Source organism: Acipenser ruthenus, chromosome 6 (assembly GCF_902713425.1).
Source record: "Acipenser ruthenus chromosome 6, fAciRut3.2 maternal haplotype, whole genome shotgun sequence".
NCBI classification, from domain to species: domain Eukaryota; kingdom Metazoa; phylum Chordata; class Actinopteri; order Acipenseriformes; family Acipenseridae; genus Acipenser; species Acipenser ruthenus.
This window is the reverse complement of record NC_081194.1, coordinates 53,074,200-53,086,914: the sequence shown is the minus strand read 5'-3', so window position 1 is coordinate 53,086,914 and position 12,715 is coordinate 53,074,200. Positions and strand designations below refer to the sequence as shown.

At 35.2% G+C, this 12,715-nt stretch overlaps 1 protein-coding gene across 1 annotated transcript in view; it reads left to right on the top strand.

The window, feature by feature from the left end:
• LOC117410666 (coiled-coil domain-containing protein 85A-like) overlaps positions 1 to 12,715 on the top strand; it is a 53,294-nt gene that overhangs the window by 32,620 nt on the left and 7,959 nt on the right. The window lies entirely within an intron of this gene.

Below are 12,715 nucleotides of genomic sequence, written 5' to 3'. Positions count from 1 at the left end.
CCGGATGCTTTCAGTACATACTGTATCATGGAAGCACTCCAGGTATAATTGCAGACAGCGTACTTTAAATACTTTCCGGATTTAAATGATACAGCACTTTTGCTATTTTGCCATCTGAAACAAAACAAAAATAAAATATTGAAAACAATGAATAAGTGAAGGACCCTTATACAGTAAAATATAGCATACATAATGTACAATTTACTGTCAATAGCCTAATAAATCATGAATTAGCTTATCGAGAAGTAACAAGGATGCTATATAGGATAAAAGGTGTGTGGACAAGTTGATTTGTTACTCGGATTACCCTATAAGGTTTCACTAATGTAAATAAAGCACTAACAGTTTTTAGATCTGGATTTAATTACCTTATAGTACTTCATGGTTGTAAAAGTAAGTACATTGATTTGCATTATAGGATTGATTACCAGTATTCAGCAGCAGGTACTACCCAGTGGGCATAATACTGTACAAGATTTCATTAATGCTTTTTCCAATTGAAACTGAACTGAATATACATTTAATTACATATTTGTCTTTAAATAGTGATACCAATATTGTTTTCTTTGCAAGAGCACCAATACTTTATATACATGTCTATATTTGACCTTTGACATTTATTTTGTTAAACTGCTTGCACTAAAATAAGCTAATATTATAAATAGCATGTAGAACAAACAACTAAAAAGTAATGTGCAATAAATGTATGTTCAGGCCGCCCCTTCAGTTTGCATTCATTCATTAAATCTATTAAAGATTTATTACAGATTTAAACAGAAACATACAGTGCCACCTGGTGACCAATGCATGTAATGGCTTGTAGAAATGTGATTTAACATATTGCATGGAACAAAAGATTACTAGTGGCTGACAGCTCTACTGTAATTGCCATTCGTTTTTGAAAAGGAAAGATGCATCTAATTTTTCCTCACACCCATAGAATACTGAGGACATTTGTAATGTGTCCTTTTTATACTATTTAATTTTTTTTTGTATTTTGTAATATAATGATCTGTATATATAGGCTATATTATGTGCAATGGATCTTGTCCTTGTCCTCTGTCTTCCTTCTATCATGGTAACGGTTCCTTATTTTCCAGTTGCCAAGGAAACAGTTCAGAATGCAGGGGGAACAAATTCATTTCAGATGTCACATCCTGTACAGAGAGACCAAGAGACAGATCTTTTGCAGTGAATGCATTTTTATTTATTTTTTACTGAAATGTAAAGAACAACATAAATATGATGATAAATCTAGTGTAATGGTCAGTGCTGGGTGATGCACTACCATCACAGATTCTGTCCCCTGTTGCGGAGATGAGATGATGTTAAAAGCTCTAAAACCGCGAATGCAGGTGAGCCTGGCTTGTTTACATAGCTGCATAATATGCGTGGTTGCTGGTTCATGCCTAACCTCCACCCTGTTTCACTAGCAAGGAACAACTTTGTTGCAGTGATGAGTATTTAAATACCGGTTAAATACTTGTTTTGAGTTGTTTTTTACTCTTGTACAGGTCTGCTGTGGCAGTAAAAAGTGTTTTAAAACACCATGAAATCATGGTTGCAGCACAGTAAAGCAAAGTGAATCACAAACCTGCATTGTAAAAAAAACCAAAAAACAGTTATCTATGGGGAAAAAATTAAATAATCTAAAAACAAGGCAAAAAAGGTAAAACAAAAGGAAACACACAAACTTGGATCAGAAGAATGTTATGTGCCTTCATGACCCAGTCGCATTTTAGGATTGTAATGTCATTAACAAACTCCACAGTGAAAATGTGAATGCTGTTGAATGCCCCCAGTAAATCGTGTACTTATTTTTCTTAATAAAAGTTTTATTTGGGAAAAAAAAAAACCTTGGACTACTTATTTTAGCCAAGGAATGTACAACTAAAGCTATTTGTACAGCAGGAAAAACGTCTATAGTGATGCACCCATGCTTTTGTGAATTAGTAACTGGAAATACAATACAGTCAGAGGTCACAGGCAGCCTGTTTATAAGCACCATTATTTATCAGATGATCACATTGAATTGTTTTCCTGCAGTTAATAACACATTCTTAGTAGTATTTATTTAGTCGTGATATACCTCATGAGTTGAAGTTTGGTTAGGGTTAGGGATATTTTGTGTGTGTTTGAAAACTACTATGTTATGTGTTTTTTTTAAAGCAATTATTTTTTTAATTAAATAACTTCTGTGTTTTTTTGGAGTTCACCATTTATATAAGTGTATAAAATGTCAAATCATAGTTTTATTGTTGTATGTTGTATACTGTACTTGTTCTTATGTTTTGTTGTGACTTCTCAATTGGTTAAAGGTTCATTGAAATTATATAATCTTTTCTCTTTTATAACATTCAAGGTATAGAATCCTGTGTATAATGAGCAATGGTTCCGAAGTGTACATAGTAAGGTTGTTTTATTGAGTTATCAGTAATCAATATATTTGTAGAGAAAATGTCCAGTGAGAGCTGTAAATGAATGTCACAAACTAAGCTGTTCAGTCCCCATCCATTCATGCCACCAGAACAACATGTTACAGGCATACAGTTTGGCAATTTTTTTGTAGAGGGGCATTCTACTGTATACAAATTCAACTAGTACCCCCAACCCCCCCCCCCGTATGACCATCTCAAATGTCGTTTAAGCACCCATGCAAAACCTAATATGTGCACTATAGTCCAGAGTTAGCAGCGTACTCCTGTACTAAAACTAGTGCAAATGTGTTTTGTAATTAATTATGAATGCTCAATTTGCTTCTCTAATAGATTCCACAGTTTCAAAAATATTAGGATATATTTTATGAAACCAGGGCTGTAAGCAAATTGAATTGCCAGTTCGATTTCTGATGGAAAATGTGTAGAGAATGGTGCTGTTTGTTGGATTAGGAGTAATTAACATTAAGAGATTAGATTTTTATTTAACTTGTAAGATTTTATTTGCAAATGTAGATACGATTTAACACTAGCTGAACGAGAAATATGTACAAAAAGTATATTTAGTGGTCAGAATAATAATAATAATAATAATAATAATAATAATAATAATAATATGTATTTTGAGAGTTAGGTTATTAAGGTTTTACCCTAATAGTTATATATAGAAAACAACTTAACTGTTTGTATCCACAGGGGACAAATTCCGAGCTGTGTAGTTAATGCTCAGGGGATTACTGTATATCAGGTTTGAAATGCTTTGAAGAAGTCATTTATAGTGCAAATGGATGATTTATAGTACCCCATATACTGCATGTTGTGCATTTATTCTCAGCATTACTTTTGGTCCTGTGTTGAAAGCCATTACATACTTCTCATACAGATAAATGCTAAGTAGGCCAACAGCTGCTCTGAAGACTCAATTTCCATTTTACTTTGAAGTTTATATTTGTATGCTTCCAACAAACTGAAAGCCTGACCATTTCTAGCTACTAACACGTAACCTCATGTTCTCAAGCACACTGGCTCCAGTAGTGTTCACATCTGTGCTTTTTTTTCTTCTACTGTAAGACATTTCTATTTATAACATGACATGTGCTCACTTTTTTTCAGTATGACTTACACACATTTAATACAGCATATATCATATGTAGTGGAAGCCAAGAGTTAAGAAACAAACCACCCCCCCACATCTATATATATAATCCTTTAAATGTACAGGGCTAGAACAGGCAGCATTTGGTCCTAATTCACTTAATATCCGTGTCGACCTATTTGAATTCAGTATGCCATAATATGGATATAATTGCAGCAGTGTGGAGTAGTGGTTAGGGCTCTGGACTCTTGACCGGAGGATTGTGGGTTCAATCCCAGGTGGGGGACACTGCTGCTGTACCCTTGAGCAAGGTACTTTACCTAGATTGCTCTAATAAAAACCCAACTGTATAAATGGGTAATTGTATGTAGAAAATAATGTGATATCTGTATAATGTGAAATAATGTGATATCTTGTAACAATTGTAAGTCGCCCTGGATAAGGGCGTCTGCTAAGAAATAAATAATAATAATAATAATAATAATTCACAAAGTCTCATTTCAGAGAGGGTTTTCTTGATTTGTCGCAAAGTAAATCATGCAGTTAAAATAATTAAACAGGATCATAACAAGATTAAAACAAGAACAACAAAAGGCCAATAATGGCATTTGGAACCAGCAACGAGTCAGACCAGTTGATTTCATGCTGGTCATTGTTCAGGCCTCTTGTTTCAGAGAGCCATATGCTGCAGATTAGCAAGCTGCATGAGACTGATATCAGAAATCCCTATTTTGCCTTTTAATGGCACATCATTTCTCATCTTTGAAACAAATAAAATACAATTTCTCTTTATAGTTTCATAATGAAAATACAAATGAACATTTTTAAAATGTAGTGTTATTAGGGTGTGACATTCTCCCTTTGAACTAGAAGGCACAATCAGCCTGAACATTCGCCGAGATGACAGCAGGACTAGAGGGCTCAAGCATCAGGGAGTCAATTGTAGCTCTTATAAATTTATGAGCTGTGTCAGAATTTTGTGTCTGGAGATATAAAAACAACATCCCTGCAGGCAGCTGTAAAAAAAAAAAAGGATGGTTCATGATTAGCGCCCTGTGAAATACATGGGAGTATTAGAATGACTAACCTTCAGTCCTAAACCTCAAGATGTCCATGTAGCCACTCCAGCTAAACTGATCTAAAGAAAAATTAATAAATCACTCATTAAATTCTGGCTAATAAGAAAACACTATTATGGCCGTTCTAGAAACGGATGCATTTAAAGAAAAAGCTTACCTCGAGAAAGCATTTATCTACCTGGGGTGCTGCACACTGATGGGTATAACTTATTTTGTACAATCTGCAATTGATCTTTGGTCCACACTAGAAAGGGAACAATAGACTGACATTTACTATCTCAGAAACACAGAAAACGAAAGGCTCAGACTGACAGCGGTGCTACATTGTCTTTCATTAAAAAAAAAACAAAAAAAAACGAGGGGAGAGAAAATCAGGAACGCCGAAATACTGTAATTTTCGATTTGACAGAAGCATTTGGCTGTGCTAATATCTCCTGGAAAGACTAGATACCCCGCAGATACATTTTCACAGAGCAATGTCAATCCATGAAAGAAGACCAGGTAAACCAACTGATGATGCTTAAGTTTAATAGCAAAATATATGCAAAAGAACTGAGTTTTTTTTTGTCTTTTATGCAAACATAACAAACACTTATGGGCTTCTTATGAACAACCTTGTTTTAAAAAAAGAGTTACATTATGTTCAAAAAACAAAACAAAACCAATAAAAACAAAACAAAGAAAATAAATAAATAAACACAGCTTACATGTTTCACTTAATCTATCAAATGCCCAGATTCCAATAAATGGTTACAGGCACGCCCCCAGAAATCTTTCACGTGGTATACACAACTGAACCACACCAACATCCCATCTTATGCTGATAACAACTCTGCATCATCATGCTGTAAAATGTTTCAGCCAATCAGAGTGTTGCATTTTTGTACTTTCCTGAGTTTCCCTTTCTAAAAATGAATAAACACAGCGCGCTGCCATCAAGACAGAACAGCAACTACAGTGACAGCAGAATATCCCACAACAACAATAAAAGCTACAAATAAACCTATTTGAAATACAGACTTAAACTAGAGGAAAAACTAGCTCACAAATGTTTTTATGCTGGTTCCATTTCTAATCATTTTACTCTCAGAATTAATACAACTAATCATTACTCATCCCCTAAGCATGGCATATAAACATAAGCTTTTTTTTGTTTGTTTTGTTAGACGTGACAAAACAGGCAATTAAAAAAATAAAACACCACTAACAATAATAATATTCGGAACAAACTCTCTTGGCAAGATAAATAACGAGACTGAAGATGGAGGATCCATGTCACCAGAAGCCAATTACAGGCTTTTTATTGCACACTTTGGTGTACTTTTATTTGTTATTATTAGTTGTAGCCATTTATAATAGCTTGAAAAAGTAGCACATATGGTCATTTCCATTCCCCTGTTTTTTGTAATGCTTTTGTTTTGCCACTAAACTTTCTTTTGTTTTTGTCAAGTCCATTTGCTTCCTAGGATACCATAATGTTGTCGAGTTGCTGTACTGGTATTTGATGAATTTTCCTGTTTTCTCCATCTTCTTGTGGCAGCATTTTCCAGATTTTTAACCAACACGTATCTGTTTTCATCAGTAAAATTTTGAAATCTGGTCGCCATTTTAACTGACAGTTTGTGTGCTGTTGTGAAGTCAGCTCGGGTCTGGGAGTAAATGTATTTTCAGGGGGTAAAATGCAACATTGCCTTGAAATCGTGAGTAATCTTGATAAATACTGTACAATCTTTAATGGTAATGGGATAGGCACTAAAAAAGAGCCGTCCATTTTAACTGCAATCTTACTTTGAACTACTGTGCAAAAACTTAGTATTAAAATAAAATCAGAGACAACAGATATTCTTATTCACTTTATTGACCACTGCCAATACGACTTTGAAGATAAGCACAGAAAGAGAACATATATATGAAGATAAGCACAGAAACAGAACTTATATTTTAACATTAAATTTGTAAACTAATTTGTGAACGTGTTAAAACTTCAATATAAAACCATACAGATAAATAAAATAAGGAAATGCAGTAATAAGTTATAAAACAGTTTGTTTAATATTATAGGCACCTTTTTTAGCGGTTGCCTCTGACAATAGTTCCAGATTTGTAGCTGGACTGGGGTGTTTACGCTTCAAACTGTGTAGCTTCGAACTTTTCTTGTTCTTAACTGTGATTGGCTGCAAAGACAACAGTACGGTGTCCATATTAGGACATCGTCATTTCTCATGTCTCAGCGTCAGTTATCAGTTATCAGATAAATTTGAGTGACAGAGTTTTTCCATGACTCGAAATTCAAGTGACGGCGGACACAAAATACAAATGATACCTGATACAAATAATAGCTGACATAAAAAACACATGAGGGATGACAGAAAAAATGATTGAGAATTGACGACTGATCGCCAAACTAAATGATCCATAACTAAGAAATTCCTGATAACTGACGCTGAGACGTGAGAAATGACGATGTCCTAATATCGACACCGTACAAAAGGGCTAGTCAGATTGGATAATGTTTTGTTGGGGCAAATATTCAAAGGTCTTGTGAATTTTCTCATCTTTCTCGCAACTCTGCTTGTGTTGCGAATGTTTTGCATAAAATCGCAAGTGAGTGAAATCTAAAATAGTTGCAGAGATACTGAAATTATCGCAGAGCTGCGGAAATGAATAAATGAACTAGAATTAACACAGGAAATCAACCGCAACTCTCTCTCGAGGTATATAACCATCACAACTTTTTGCAAAATGAAGATGCATTATTTGGGCTTGACGAGGCATAGCCCCAGCACCTCTTCAGCTATGAAAGTTAAAAATGTCATTAAATGTTTTGCTCTCAAATGCATTTTCTTACAATTCTCAACACAGTTTCATCCTTTCTGCAAGTTTTTGCGTGCGCTAAACAGAGACAGTCCACTTATTATTATTTATTTCTTAGCAGACTCCACTGCCAGGGACATTTAATTAATTACTTTGTCGTTGTCGTTTTTTATACACAAATGAAATAAGCTTACTTAATTTAAAAAATGACTTGAACGATACAAGCAAATTCCTACACTACTTGGTTTGATTGAATTGGTACACAACAAGCTTCAATATGAAAGCTGAACATTAATTTCAATAAACAACAAGTTTTTAATGAAAACAAATACTGTAGCCTATTTCACTAAAGTGAAAACTGGTTTCTGTTATTTTTAAATACCAATGCTACCAATTATATTATTGCTTAATAACAGGAACAACATTTTATGTAGGGTTAGTGTTGAACTTAAACACATTGATGCCTGCCTGTACCCCTACCCTCACTGTTCCCTCCGCCTGTGTGTGTATTGCCTATCCCTGTGTGATGCGCCTGCCTTTGTTAACTGAAGTTCGCTAGATTGGTGTCATACCTGCGACCTGTTAGTGTAAGTTTTAGGGGAGACAGACAATCTGTGCAGCAAAATCGCATTTCCACGCATTCAAATTGATTGGGTATTTGGGATCATTTAATACGTAAAAACAGAGGTACACAGCTTAACTTGACTGCTGCATGCGAGTCCACACTTATGAACACTACATTTTGCAAATCAAAGGTACGCACAGTGTGTAACGTGCGTATGGCTGCGGGCGTTAATGAATGGTTATATTATCTATACCAGGGGTACTCAATTATTTTAGTGAAGGTCTAAAATTCTTGGTTACAGTAAGGTCAAGGTCCGGAGCACATTTTCACTCGCATCCCCATACCGACAAACAAACACAGAGTTACACAAATATACTTTTTACACATGCTGGTTTGAGAGTTCTTCATTGGTTTTAAAGGAGTTTTTGGACGAATCAAGAAAATGACTTGTTACTGCCATAACCATAGAATTGTATGAATACTGTATTCTTATGTGTCTGTGTTAGCAGAGCCAAACATTGTTTCACCATTAAAAACAAAGCAAATTGTAGCAAACAAAACTGAAGCACAAGAAGAAAACAACTAAACTGAAAAATCACTGTGCTTTCTCTTTCAAGTGAATTAAAAATAAAAACACCTTACAAATAATAAAAAATACAGTAATTTTACATTCAGTACATTTATAATCAGCTAATACTCACAGTAAGTGGGAGAAGTGGCAGGTCCCCAAGAGCATTGTGTTACAGATGAGCTCAGCAAGAGCAATACAGAGATGCACAGATTTGCATAAGTCAGAACAGAACGCTGATATAAATATTAATAATGTTCATCTTGGAGAACAAATATCCATACATATACTGTGATCTGCAGATGCTTAACATAGGAAACATTTTAACTGCATGTGTTGTAAGCCTGACTTGGATTGCAGAATTTGACAATTTTAATCAGCAATACAATCAGCATACTCATTGATAAGCTTTGCACACATAGCACATTTTGGTGGATCGTGGCATGATGTGATATCTGTCGTCGACGGGGTTCTGTCCATTGTGCTACCATTGCTTGCAAAGTAAAGTTTCGTACTCATGAGTAGAACAGTGCGGTACCATATTGTGTGCTTTCCCCGAGTCAGGAGTACCAACAGTAACACAAATATGTGTTGACTTGTATGTGTTTTTAAAAAGAGCATTATATTGTATGTTTTACCGGTAATATTTTTAATTGGCTTGGAAAAGCTATTTAACAAAGATGGGCTTTGTAGCACCGGTCATTGTTTTCTTGGTCTTTGTGAAGTGCGATCTTCTGAACCGGTATGATAAGGTATGAAAATTGTATCTTAATTGTGTATTTTCATAAAAATTACTAATGACGATTGTTTTATTAGCCATAGGAAGGAATATGTTGACGCTTACAAAACAGGCCGCAACAGCCAACGTACTGAGTTTCATTCATGACTTGGCGGTCGGGTCAAAATGTACTTGCGGTCCGGATTTGGAACGGAGTCTGCATAAGGGTTGCAGTCCCGCAAATAATAAACACAGTACTAAACACAATTAGACACACACAGGATCACAAGTCCAAAGTGAGTGCTGCAGTGCTTGTGATAAAGTACAATTTACTACGTGAAACAATAGTGCAGTGATGTCTGGGTTTTGTGTTTAGCCGTCTAGTCTAGTGAACAATGAACAAATAACAGAGTTTTAGACAGACAGACAAAACAAACAAAACACTCACAGTTCTCTATAATAATACACAGGTCCTTCCGGTTTCATCGTAACCAATAATAAGGAACAGATCAATTTACTATGTCCCCTTATATACCGTCAACCATGACCCCTTGGTTAACGAGTGCAACCGCTCCTCCAATCCACGGATGCCACATTGTTTCTCTTCCGGGTCAATGATTTCATGTACCGTAGCTCCGCCCCCTTTCTAGAACCCAAACCCTGGGAATGAATTGTCGGGCCATCCAGTTCAGGGTACTCTGTTCCCTTTACACAGCGTCCTCACAGGTCGGGAGGGAGATCTAACACCAAGAATCATTCTTTCTCTGTCACAACTACCTAAAAGGGTAAAACACAAATTCCATAAGTGCTTAAGTAGAGCACTTGATCTCTAATTCCACATGTTTCACACAATTATTCTCTGCATGTATCCAGAATGGTCAACCGATGTATACTGTTTACTTTCACTGAATTTTAAGAAAGAAAACATGCTGTACAGTATGTTATAAGTTGTCCCTATATCACTGTAACATAGTTGCAGCATAAAAGCTATTTACCATTTTTTTCCCTGAGAAACACAGAAACCCACATTAAAATTCTAAAGCCAATAGTAAAACAACACTTTAAGGCCTTAAATCAAATGTTTTTCCTTTCTGAATAAACCAGCCTGATGACCATTTTGAATAAAGAGCTTTAAGAATATTTCCCTATATGAAGATGATTCCATACATATATTCAACGTGGGTTCAAGTCTGGGCACTGTGAAGGACAGGGCAACTGTGCTTCTTTTGATGAATAAAAGCCTAATAAAGGCTAATACTTCTACACACTGCTGTAGAGATCAGCCCACTGCCTTTGTTACACCAAGGTGTGCTTTAGTTTGGGTGGCAGGATAACAGAGGAAGATGCCACACAATCAGAATGACCAAAGCATGGAAGGCACAGCCACACATTTATTGAATTTCACAGATTTACAAAACTAATGTTTGAACACTTGGCTTAGAATGTGAAATGCTCTGAAATTAATTTCTCTTGATTTATACTGTATGTATCACAGTGTTACAGTTTTTAGCACATCTACAGCCCCTAAATTAAATGTGTGGGTTTTTTTTTCAGGTTTTTGGTTTTGGATAATATTAAAGATTTTAGAATAAGTTTCTTAATAACAGATGGTACTGTATATACTAAAGGTGCTGATATTTTTGGTTAATATAAAACAAAAACTATTAGTACAATTTGAAAGTAAATGTCATTGTCTATGAAAGGCAGGGGGAAATAGCCACATGCATGTTATGTAGTCTATGTAGTTTTCTATCCCTAAATGCATACTAAACTGTAAAGAAAATGAGTGGAACATTATTGGGGAGAGTTTTGTTCAGGCTTTATGACTGATGGATGATACATTTGTAACGTCTGGGGATTTTCCTCTTTTAACAAGATTTGGAGCGCAGGTTACCACTGATTTTAGGACTGATTACTGATAATGACACTGTGGTGGATTTGTTGACCAATATGGCTTGACAGATTAGTCATTTTTATGACCTATTACTGTGATGGCTTTTTCCCACACAATGCCTGGAAACTGTAAAAGCAGTGATTTGTGTACCTCTTGAAAATGTCAGCCTTAGTACTAGTCGTGATATCCATGAGTCTTTTTCCCTATAGGATTAAGTGGATAAAAGATGGTATCCACTTTTGGACTGACATACCAGGTACATTATAAGGATATTGGTTTTTGGAGTATTATCCAGATGAAAAATAAAACAGTATTAAAGTTCCCTAGTAAACCAAGTAAATATAAGCAGAAATCAAGGGTTTCATATTATCCAACAATAATGTCCAAGCAGCATCCTCAGCAGGTAAGCTGTGCTACACAAATCAGTGTGTTACCCAGCAATAATTCCTACATTTTTTTTTGTTTTGCAAGTAAAAAAAGAGTAGAATTATTGGGTCAATTGCAAAGAACTTGTAGATTTAGTAAGGAACTGCATACTAAGTTGCGGACTAGCTAATACGGTACTATCTCAGGATCATCCACAGCTGTGTACTACCTTAGTACCAATTGCAATGAAACAAGATGGGAAACAAAGTTGGGGACTAGCTGATCCCCAGCTTTAGTACAGAGCTCAGGATTGAGCTCTTTATTGTAGGAACTGAAGGGCTGGGTGCGGGTGGAGGCTCAAATCTGAGTGATTGGTAACAGCTAATTATATTTAAGAGTGTTATTTTTTATTACATGATCGAAATCTTCTAACATCGTAATTTTTTTTCATTTACTTTTTTTTTTACTTAAGAACATTGTGCACGGAAATGTATTTACACATGACAGTAAATACTAAGGCTGAAATGCATAAGAATATTTTCCCATTTTCTTAAACCAAATTTACATGTATAATCTGATTTTCCTAAAACACCAGCACATTTAATGAAGCTGCGTTAGAGGATAAACAAAACTTTTATTAGTCCTCATTATTTAATTCACACACACACACACACACAAGAAATGCATTAGTTTATATACTGAGCATTAAAAGAAAAGTATCACAGAAGTCTACAGAAATTGCTAGACTAATTTACTATTGTGTTTTAGTTTAGGGCAACAGCAGTTAGTATGCTGCTTTCAGTTCATTGCAATTGACCCATCATGTTCCTCATAGTTATGTTAACATAAACTTTGTTTCAGATTCAGTTTGCCAATGCCTTGAACAAACACACAACATTTAAATGAAATATATTACTTTGTTTGACAGTTATGCTTAAAATCTAACTGAGTAATTATAGAAATTATATAATGCCATGTTAACAAAGCATTTTTCCCAGTGCACAGTTTGCTTTTGTAAAAGGAAAAACAAACTGCTGAGTTATTTATTTAGGGCTCTGTAACGCCAGCCTTTAGTTTGGGGTAGTACTGGTGTAAATTATTTGTAAATATTGCACACTGAGCATAAACTCAGATTTATTTGAAGAGTAACTGATAACATGACAAATAATAATTGCATCAG